The sequence below is a fragment of the Emys orbicularis genome, chromosome 21, assembly GCF_028017835.1.
Source record: "Emys orbicularis isolate rEmyOrb1 chromosome 21, rEmyOrb1.hap1, whole genome shotgun sequence".
NCBI lineage: Eukaryota > Metazoa > Chordata > Testudines > Emydidae > Emys > Emys orbicularis.
The window spans coordinates 9,643,200-9,652,970 of NC_088703.1; the positions used below are offsets into that span (position 1 = coordinate 9,643,200).

At 41.9% G+C, this 9,771-nt stretch overlaps 1 pseudogene; it reads right to left on the reverse strand.

Moving 5' to 3' along the window:
- Positions 1-438: 438 nt before the first annotated feature.
- Positions 439-6,071, reverse strand: LOC135892889 (N-myc proto-oncogene protein-like; annotated as a pseudogene).
- Between the last annotated feature and the right edge of the window lie 3,700 nt (positions 6,072-9,771).

The following is a 9,771-nucleotide window of genomic DNA, read 5'->3' on the forward strand; positions in this document are numbered from 1 at the left end:
AATACTGGTAGCAAGAGCCACCTCTCATAATCCAAGATATGTACCAAAGGCAAGTGTGTACCTGGTGTTTACAGAAAATTCCCACAGAAGTACAAATGGTAACCCCTGAAGTTACATCTGGTAGAACATAAGCCCCATTCAAAATTAGGAATCAATGTTTTTAAACTCAACTAGGTGCCATCAGTAGCTCCAAATGCTCACAACTTTTAAAGAACATCTATAGTTCTTAAGAAGCAATATGAGGGCAGTGTCTCATTGTTTGGCAGCCTCCTTGCAAGAACATCCATGCGCTCTCTACCCGGATAATATAGTTCGTCAACTACTTCAAGGATTGGATCGAAAGTAAAACAACATTAACATCAAAAAACACAATTATTTTTTTAAAGAATCAAAAATGTGCAAAGTGGCAGTGACTGTCCAGGTCAGGTAAAAAAAAGTTTAGCAAGTCTCCATGTGTTCTATTTCCATTAGCAACTGCTGTTGTCTGGCTTGCAATTTTTCCTTTTCTAGCAATAACTTGTGTTCCTCTGCCTGAAGGGAATGGATATAATCAGTGGCTTTATGCAAGATGAGTATTTTTGCGGCTTTCTGATTTTTAACCAGTTCAGGTACATGGTCGCTTAATGTGAGGAAACTAGACTGCAGATCCTTATTCTGCTGACGTTCCAGACAATTGAGGCGTAGACGTTTGCTATCCTCTGACTCGGGGCACCTCATTTTTTAGCTTTTCCTGTGGCAGGGCATCTTCACTTTCAATGTATGGGGAAGGGGCGGTGTAGTAATAATGCTGGTGAATCGGGGTGCAATGCTTTAGAATAATAGTCATAACTGTCTTCTTGGAGGAAGAGTGCCTTTTCTCCACTGCCAGAACCTCAATGTCTTCCACGTCATCCTCTTCCTCATCTTTAGAAATACAAAATATAAGATAAAGAAAGTAAGTTGTTCTCGCCAAAAAATATTCACACAGGAGCTTGACATTTAAAAACTAGTAACATATCAACCTCAGCCTAGATCAATCCACACAAGCGGTCCATTTCCTGGACACTACTGTGCTAATAAGCGATGGTCACATAAATACCACCCTATACCGGAAACCTACTGACCGCTACACTTACCTACATGCCTCCAGCTTCCATCCAGGACACTCCACACGATCCATTGTCTACAGCCAAGCTCTAAGATATAACCGCATTTGCTCCAATCCCTCAGATAGAGACAAGCACCTACAAGATCTCTATCAAGCATTCTTAAAACTACAATACCCACCTGCTGAAGTGAAAAAACAGATTGACAGAGCCAGACGAGTACCCAGAAGTCACCTCCTACAAGACAGGCCCAACAAAGAAAATAACAGAACACCACTAGCTGTCACCTTTAGCCCCCAACTAAAACCTCTCCAGCGCATCATCAGAGATCTACAACCTATCCTGAAAGATGATTCTTTACTCTCACAGATCTTGGGAGACAGACCTGTCCTCGCTTACAGACAACCCCCCAACCTAAAGCAAATACTCACCAGCAACCACACATCACTGAACAAAAACACTGACCCAGGAACCTATCCTTGTAACAAAGCCCGATGCCAACTCTGTCCACATATCTATTCAAGTGACATCATCATAGGACCTAATCACATCAGCCATACCATCAGGGGCTCGTTCACCTGCACATCTACCAATGTGATATATGCCATCATGTGCCAGCAATGCCCCTCTGCCATGTACATTGGCCAAACCGGACAGTCTCTACGCAAAAGAATTAATGGACACAAATCTGACATCAGGAATCATAATACTCAAAAACCAGTGGGAGAACACTTTAACCTGTCTGGCCATTCTTTGACAGACCTGCGGGTGGCTATCTTACAACAGAAAAACTTCAAAAACAGACTCCAAGGAGAGACTGCTGAGCTGGAATTGATATGCAAACTAGATACAATCAACTCAGGATTGAATAAGGACTGGGAATGGCTGAGCCATTACAAACATTGAATCTATCTCCCCTTGTAAGTATTCTCACACTTCTTATCAAACTGTCTGTACTGAGCTATCTTGATTATCACTTCAAAAGTTTTTTTCTCTTACTTAATTGGCCTCTCAGAGTTGGTAAGACAACTCCCACCTGTTCATGCTCTCTGTATGTGTGTATATATATCTCCTCAATATATGTTCCACTCTATATGCATCCGAAGAAGTGGGCTGTAGCCCACGAAAGCTTATGCTCTAATAAATTTGTTAGTCTCTAAGGTGCCACAAGTAGTCCTGTTCTTTTAACATATCTGTGTGGATTCTCAGGACAAACAGCAATCCATAGGTTTTTAAGTGTTCAAGATATGCACTAAAAGCAACAATGCACTAATTGAGGATAAAAATAGGCTGCATATACTAACTATCTACAGATAGATGGAGATAGATAGTGCATACACTCACACCCAGACACAATAAGTGGGGATCTCTGCAAAATTTAAATTAGAACCCTAAAACAGACAGTTTTCTGCACTTTCAAGTTGTACAATAGGAGGACACATGAAGGTGCAACCCAAATAAACACACTAGAGGAAACAGTATTAGAGAAAATGCCCTGTTAAAGTTGGTAGCAAAACATGTCTTTCATTTTTCCAGCAAAAGTGTGCTTTTTTAGTGTAGAACTTGCATGTTGAAGTGCTAAACACAGAGACAGCATGCATCAGTAAGAGTCACAGCTTACCAGTTGTGCATGTTCTCACCGAGACCTATAGTGATAACAGGTGAATTTTATATTACAGTAAGAGGTGTAACTGAATAATGTACAAGTTGCACTACCTGTCCTGCATCGTAGGTGATATCTTGTGCATATGTGTGATTAGTCTCAACATTAAATGTGCACTAGTGTACGAATTACTAAGGCAGAGTACAAAAGAATAGCATATATGTGTAAGGACAAAATCAGAAAGGGTAGAAAGGCACAAAATAAGTTATGCACAGCAAGGGACAAATGTAATTGGAATTCTTTTTCCATATGGTTTACTGCAAAGAGTGTCATCACTCTGAATGCTTTAAAGGCACCATAACTTCCCAAATCAAGTGTTGGCTCTACATATGGCCATACATATGACACCACACTGTATTAAACACAATAAAAATTAATGTCATTGATTTGTTTGGCAGGACATGGAAATGAAGTATAAATTTCAATTCATTGTAAAACAATATAAAATCAATATTTGTAATACAGTTCAATAAGGTTTCATCTGGCTTTTTGATCAACCAAATTAAAAAGCAAAGGAAACCAACCAACCAAGCAACCACACTCAAGTGTCACTGTGCATTCTCCAAGGCAGTTTCTTCTCTTTCTTTGGTGCTTTTATTTTATATAAATTCAACCAGGAGCAGATTTTCAGATTAAACCAATATTGGAAAGTGTGGCAAACTGAGAGAGGGACCGAACCAAAATTCAAAATGACGTAGAGAGAATGAGAAATTCGACACTGGAGCAAATTTAGCCACCTATTGGACTGCTTACATGTATGGGCCCAGATATTGAAATGTATTAAGGTTCCTAACATCTACTGATTTCAGTGCGAGTTAGGAGCCTAAATAACTTTGAGGATCTTGACCATGTAATTACAGCACATACCTGGTCAGCAGCAGCTTATGTGGTGTGCCACAGTCACATGGATGTCATAATAGTGCTTGCATAATCTTAACTGGTTATCCTGGACACGACTGACTGAGAGGCCAGCTGCCTATCAGTACGGGAGCTCTTTGGAGGTCGGACTGGAGGAAGTATTAAACATGAATAAATTTGTGAGTAAGCAGGAGGTAACCGACAGAGGTAAGGGTCAGCATTGTATTCTCGATATCCATTCTATAATCACAAACACATTTAGAAAGCATAGGCATACAGATAGATTAGCTGTAATGTTCTCCATTTATATGACCAGAACCTCAGCTGCTGTAAACCAGTGTCGCTCTGTTGACTTCCTTGTAGCTGTGTTGATTTACACCAGTTGAGGAGTTGGCCTACAGCCTCTGGACCTGGAAACTTTCCTTAGAATCTGAGTTTCTATTGAATGCTATGGGGGAGATCTTCCTTCTTTTCTCCCAGTTGTTTTATGTTTATTATGGGTCCTCATTTTGTGTCTTCTGCATCCATGGAGCCAACATCTAGCTGTGGAATCCATCAGAGATGGGGGAAATTAGAACAAAAAATGCAGAAGGACTTCTCCTCTAGCTGTCTAAATGAAGCTCTGCTAATATCTTAAATGCAGGATAAGAAAGCATGGGGTCACATTTCTTAGCAATACTAGTGCTCCTAATCCCACACTATCACTACTGTAGCTAGATGGGCAATGTAGGATAGTTATGATTCAGTTTGCATCTGGGTGTTAGAAGTGAAGGATGCAATTTGCATAAAGGATGGGCAATCACCTAACCTCAAGCAGTCTTTCCTGGGAAGGGGAAATCTTGTTAGTTCCTCCTTCATGCTTTGGAATGCTATTACAATGGAGACAGATAAATATGGCATTTCAGAGTTCTTGTTAAATATTAAGTCTCCTGGAGAATTTCTGCCCACAGCTAAGAGATACATGGGAGATAAAATCCAGATTTTTTAAATATATCAGCTATTTCATAGTTTCATAGAGTTTAAGGCCAGAAGGGACCATTAGATCATCTAACCTGACTTCCTGTATTTCACAGGCCATTAAAATTTCACCTAGCAACCCTACACTGAACCCAAAAACTTGTCTTGGACTAAAACATTTCAGTCTTTAGGAGACTAAACTGTTGTGTGCCATAGGCAGAGAACAGGAGAGACTGCGGTTCCACCAATGCCTGAGGCCCTTGCAATGGTAGAGAATTGAATAGGTCAGATATACCCAGATGATCCTAGCAGGTGATCAGTGCCCCATCCTCCCACCCAAAGGTCCCTGCCAATCTGAGCAGGGGAAAATTCCTTCCCACCCACAACTCTGGAGATCAGTTGGACCCTGAGCATGTGAGCAGGACATCTAAGGAAACAGATTCTCTGAACCATCTTGGAGCACTGGTCCACCTTACCAGGTGTCCCTTCTCCTGCTATGGTCAATCCCTGATGCTTCAGGTGAAGGTTGGAGGGAACCACCTGACCCCATTCACAGCGTACATCTAGTCAATGGTACATGGGGGAGGGAAAGTCCTTTATGACCTCTACAGGCAACCAGATGAACTCTGTTCCATGAGTCTTCTCTGCAAGTATTTAAACGACCATAAAATAAGATTAAAGGCTTTCTTCAAAACAGGGGGCCTAAAGTTAGGCTTCTAAATTCATACCGATGTCTAAAAAAGTGGCCTGATTTTCAAGAGATACTGAGCCCCAAAAAGTTCCCAGCATAGCCAATAGGTACATGTGGGTGCTCAGGGTTTTTGAAAATGAGGCCCTGACTAAGCAAAACTCTTAAACATGTGCTTAACTTTAGGTCTCTTTGTTGGCTTAGAGTTAACCATGTGATTAGGATGCTGACTCAGGGCATAGGTGCCTTAATATGGATTTAGGAGCTTAAGTTTAGGCACCCAGTTTTGAAAATTTTGACCATAAATTATTATTCTGTATGCGATCAAAACTCTTGAATTGATAGTAAAGAGGGAAAGGAAGATTATTTTACGTGGGGATCTACTTGAAAGGAGCAAATTTTCTTCATTATGATTTCCCCGCAAACACATTGGGTAGTTCAGCAAACAAACCTGGTCATCAGGCGCAAGGAAGAGGATTTACATGATTCCCAGGTCTACTTCTCACAGTGTTTGGGCTCCTGCAGAATCTTTACTGGACAGTGAATTAAAGAGGCCGGCATCAATTTCTACTATCAGTGGTAACCAGCCGAATCCTTTTATTTAATTTCAGGTGTTTATAATGAGGTTGTTTCCCTCCTGGCAAATATGGATGACCAAAATAAGGGCAAAATTGCCCTCAGGATTGCCTTTATAGCTGAGACCAATCTGGCTAGCGTTGTGAGAGTTCTGCTAGAGAAACTGCAACAGGATGAGGTAGGGCAATTTCATGAAATTACATCTGCTTTCCATGTGTCCACACCAAATTCTACCTGACTTCATGGGGGTATAGGGGAATGCATGGGGGTAATTCAGTATAGAACTTGGCCTGGCGCACCATCAGTATAATCAGTATTCATCCTTCTGTCCTCAGGCATAAACTCAGAATGCAAAATGCTGTTATTACAGATCAGGATGATATAATGCTCTATAAAGAAAGCATTGTCCTTTTACACACAGTGGAGTACATGGGCTGGATATAGTAAAAGTACACTATAGGACTTGCAGTAAGCTCTTCCAATAATACTTTGCCCTTCTTTAGCATCTTCATCCAAAAATCTTAAAGCACTTACCTAATACTAATGAATTAAGACTCACAGCACCCTTGTGAGAATGGTAAGCATTATCCCCATTTATGGATGATTTGTGTCACAGGGAATTAAGTTACTTGCTCAACACCACTTAGCAAGTTAGTAAAAGAATGTGAATAAAACCCAAGTGAACTGACTCCCTGCTCTAAATCCTAGGCTCATTAATTATGCACATGCGCAGTAGTGCAGAATTCCGTCAGGAGTAATATTCAGATCCCTTTTCCATTTATTAATACTTGCATCCAACAAAGTCCATTTCTCTATTAAGGGCCAACACAGAAGGCATTTTAGTTTCAATTAAAGTACTAGAAGGCCAAGATAAGCAGTTCAGTTCAGAACTGAACATGGCCTCCTAGTACTTTAATTATTTGAATTACTCAATTAATTATGTTAATTAATTTGATTAATTACTTGAATTACATAGTGCCTATGTATTCGTAAGTTATCAGAGACAATTTTCAATTAAACAAATCCTCCTTACATTTAAAAATGAATGGAAGGAGCTTCTCCCCAGTGGAGCTGTCTGGTCTGATTGCAGTGTGCAGAAGCAGTACTTGTCAAGCAGAACCACTGGAATGTTTGGCCAGTCAAGAGATCTGATTGGCTTTGAACATTCCAAAGTGCTTTATGGCCTTGGCATGCAGGTCACATAGATTTAGAGACTCACAGGAGACAGAGATGGAAAAGACCCATTGGATCATCCAGTCCATTTCCCTGCTAATGCAGGAGAATTCCCAGCAGTCATTTTTCACTGTTTGGGCCAAACTAATTTTAAAATCCCCTAATGACTGAGCTTCCACCACTTTCCTAGGAAGACTATGTCATAGCCTAATAGACCTGTCTCACAGTTGGGGCATTTTTCCTGGTATTAAAGTCTAAATTGTATGTCTTTTTTTAGTTTAATCCCATTACTCCTACTTTTACCTAAATGTATTATACTAAAAAATTCCTCTCCCTCCTTGGTGTTCACACCCTTCAGATAGGTGTATGGTATTATCATGTCTCCCTCATAGTCATCCCTTGGCCGCATCTGCCATAGGCAGCTCTTTCAGTCTGTCTGCAGAAGTAGAGGTCTGCTCGGGCCCAATTTTTAAGCCCAACCTGAACGGGCCCCAAGCCCACTCACCTCACCCTGAGAGGGTTGAATCATTTTCCATCCTGATCCCAACCCTTCCCCCCAAACCAGATTCTGCCACCACATCCTGCTCATGGGGCCAGCGCAGCGGCAACAATGTGCAGCAATGGCTTCATCCTCTGACACTGCCCCCTGCTGTGCTGGGTATGTGCTGCAGAGAGAGAGAGAGATGCTGTGACTCCTCGGCATCCTCACTCCACAGCGCATGCAGCGCAGAAAGGAGGTGGTGGCTGGCAGGAACATGCGGTCACGGTTGTGCCGATCCCATGGGCTAAAGGAGGAGAGCCGACCTGACCCGAGTCCAAGAGGGGTTTTCTCATCCAACCTGACCCTGACGCCTGTAGTCAGGTCCCGTAGGATTTGGGTCAGGTTGCAGGGCTCTATTCAGAAGTCAATTCTGCCACCCCCCTGCATTCTTTTTTTGCTCTCCCATGAATTACTTCCAATTTGTTGCACACTCTGGGAATGTGGTGCTAGAAAATGCAACAATCCAGATGCAGTCACACCTCAGCTGAACAGAGAGGAACTGGTGCCTTCCTGCTTTGTGCCATGATCCCTGTGTGTAAAAGACCCAACCCACATGGCTCTTTGTGGGAGCCATCACACCTTGCATATACAAGTTGACTTTGTTTTTCACTGTCACCCCCAGGGCACTTGTTGCTTCCCACTTTTCTCCCTCCCATTATGTCAGTTACTTCTACCTCCTTTCCAGATGTGCTAGTTGGCAGTTTTCTGAAATGAATCTTGTTCTCTGCTCAGGTTTTTAATTTCTCTGTGTCCCTCTTTAGTATTTCTCTGTCCCAACTGATACCACAACTCCTCCATATTTAGTATCATCTGTGAATTTCTACACTGATGGACCTCATAAAAGACACCTTCGAGTGTGCAACTGTCAATGTAGATCTAACTACTGAGCTAATTTCCCCTAGGAGCTGTTGAGGACTTACTGCGGGAGTTGGGTATTTTGTAATTACACATTTACAAATTCTGTCTGGAGTGGATAGAGCAAGGGCAAGGTGCTCATTTTTATTGTTTGTTTTAAATAAATGAAACTCGATAAGGGGGCAGTGAAGGGCGCTTATTCTGGCGCTTTTCTCTCCAGGAAGATTAAAATATGTAAATTGCTCGGCTGCTTCTGAAGTGCTGCTAAATGCGGTGATTGTGGAGGGCATGGCATGTTTTACACCAATTAAGCCAATGGATTAGTTGTGTGAGCATGCAGGCTGAGGAGTCAGTGTGGCCTCATGGATAGGATTCTGGATAATGACTCAGGAGACATGGATTCTCTTCCTGGCCATGGACCTGCTCTGTTATGATAAGACTTGGGCTAGTCATTTCATGTGTGGATTGTAAACTCTTTAGGGCAGGGGCTTATTAGCCAAATTACTGTGTGGTCATCAAGAAAACCTTTTTCCAATTGTTTATTCTCTTTTATGTTTTGTCCGCAGCGAGACAGAGTTGACATTTACTGTGTCCTGGAGAAAGTATTACAGCAGGACACCGGGGGCCTAGAGACTAGGCTACTTATCAAAATAATAACCCTGGCCTCAAGCCACATGAGAGAGACTCAGGTAAGTTAGTTCTCCCGAGATACTAATCAAAGGATCCAAAGCTTTAACTAATTAAAACTCTCTTTTTCGGGGGGTAAACTATATACTGAAACGAAAATGTATTCTCCTGTTAGAGGCCCACACCTTCCTCCAGACCAAAGCCCAGGTCCTAGACAGCACTTGTGCACATGCATAGGATGGGAGAACTCACATGCCAAAGTTACACATGTGCTTAAGTGCTTTGCAGGATCAGGACCCGAGACACATGATATCAGACCTATGGTTTCTTAACGAGCAAGTCTTTCCCGAAGTCTACTAGGGATTTCATTATTGATCCTGATGTTATGTGGAAGGCGCTCTGATACTATAGTGATAAGTGGCAGTATAAAGCCCCAAGACAGACAGAATCTGAGCTATCTCCAAAAGAAGCAGCATTGGATTTAGAATATAGTTTGCCAGCAGGAAAACCCATGGAAAAATCCCTCTTGTTCCAAAGGAAGTCAGCCTCCTTTTGGGGGACAGTTTATTCCAGGAAAGCTCTCTGAATATCTTGAAGCTGCCCAGTCAGTGTCTCACTACCTCCTCAGGGAAGGGCAGGGAAAAATATCATATGACATCCACCACAAGTAGCTAAGAGTAAATAGTCTAACTAAGCAGCTTGCAAGGAGCTCAAAGGCTGAAAATTGTTTAGCCAAATGACTCAATGA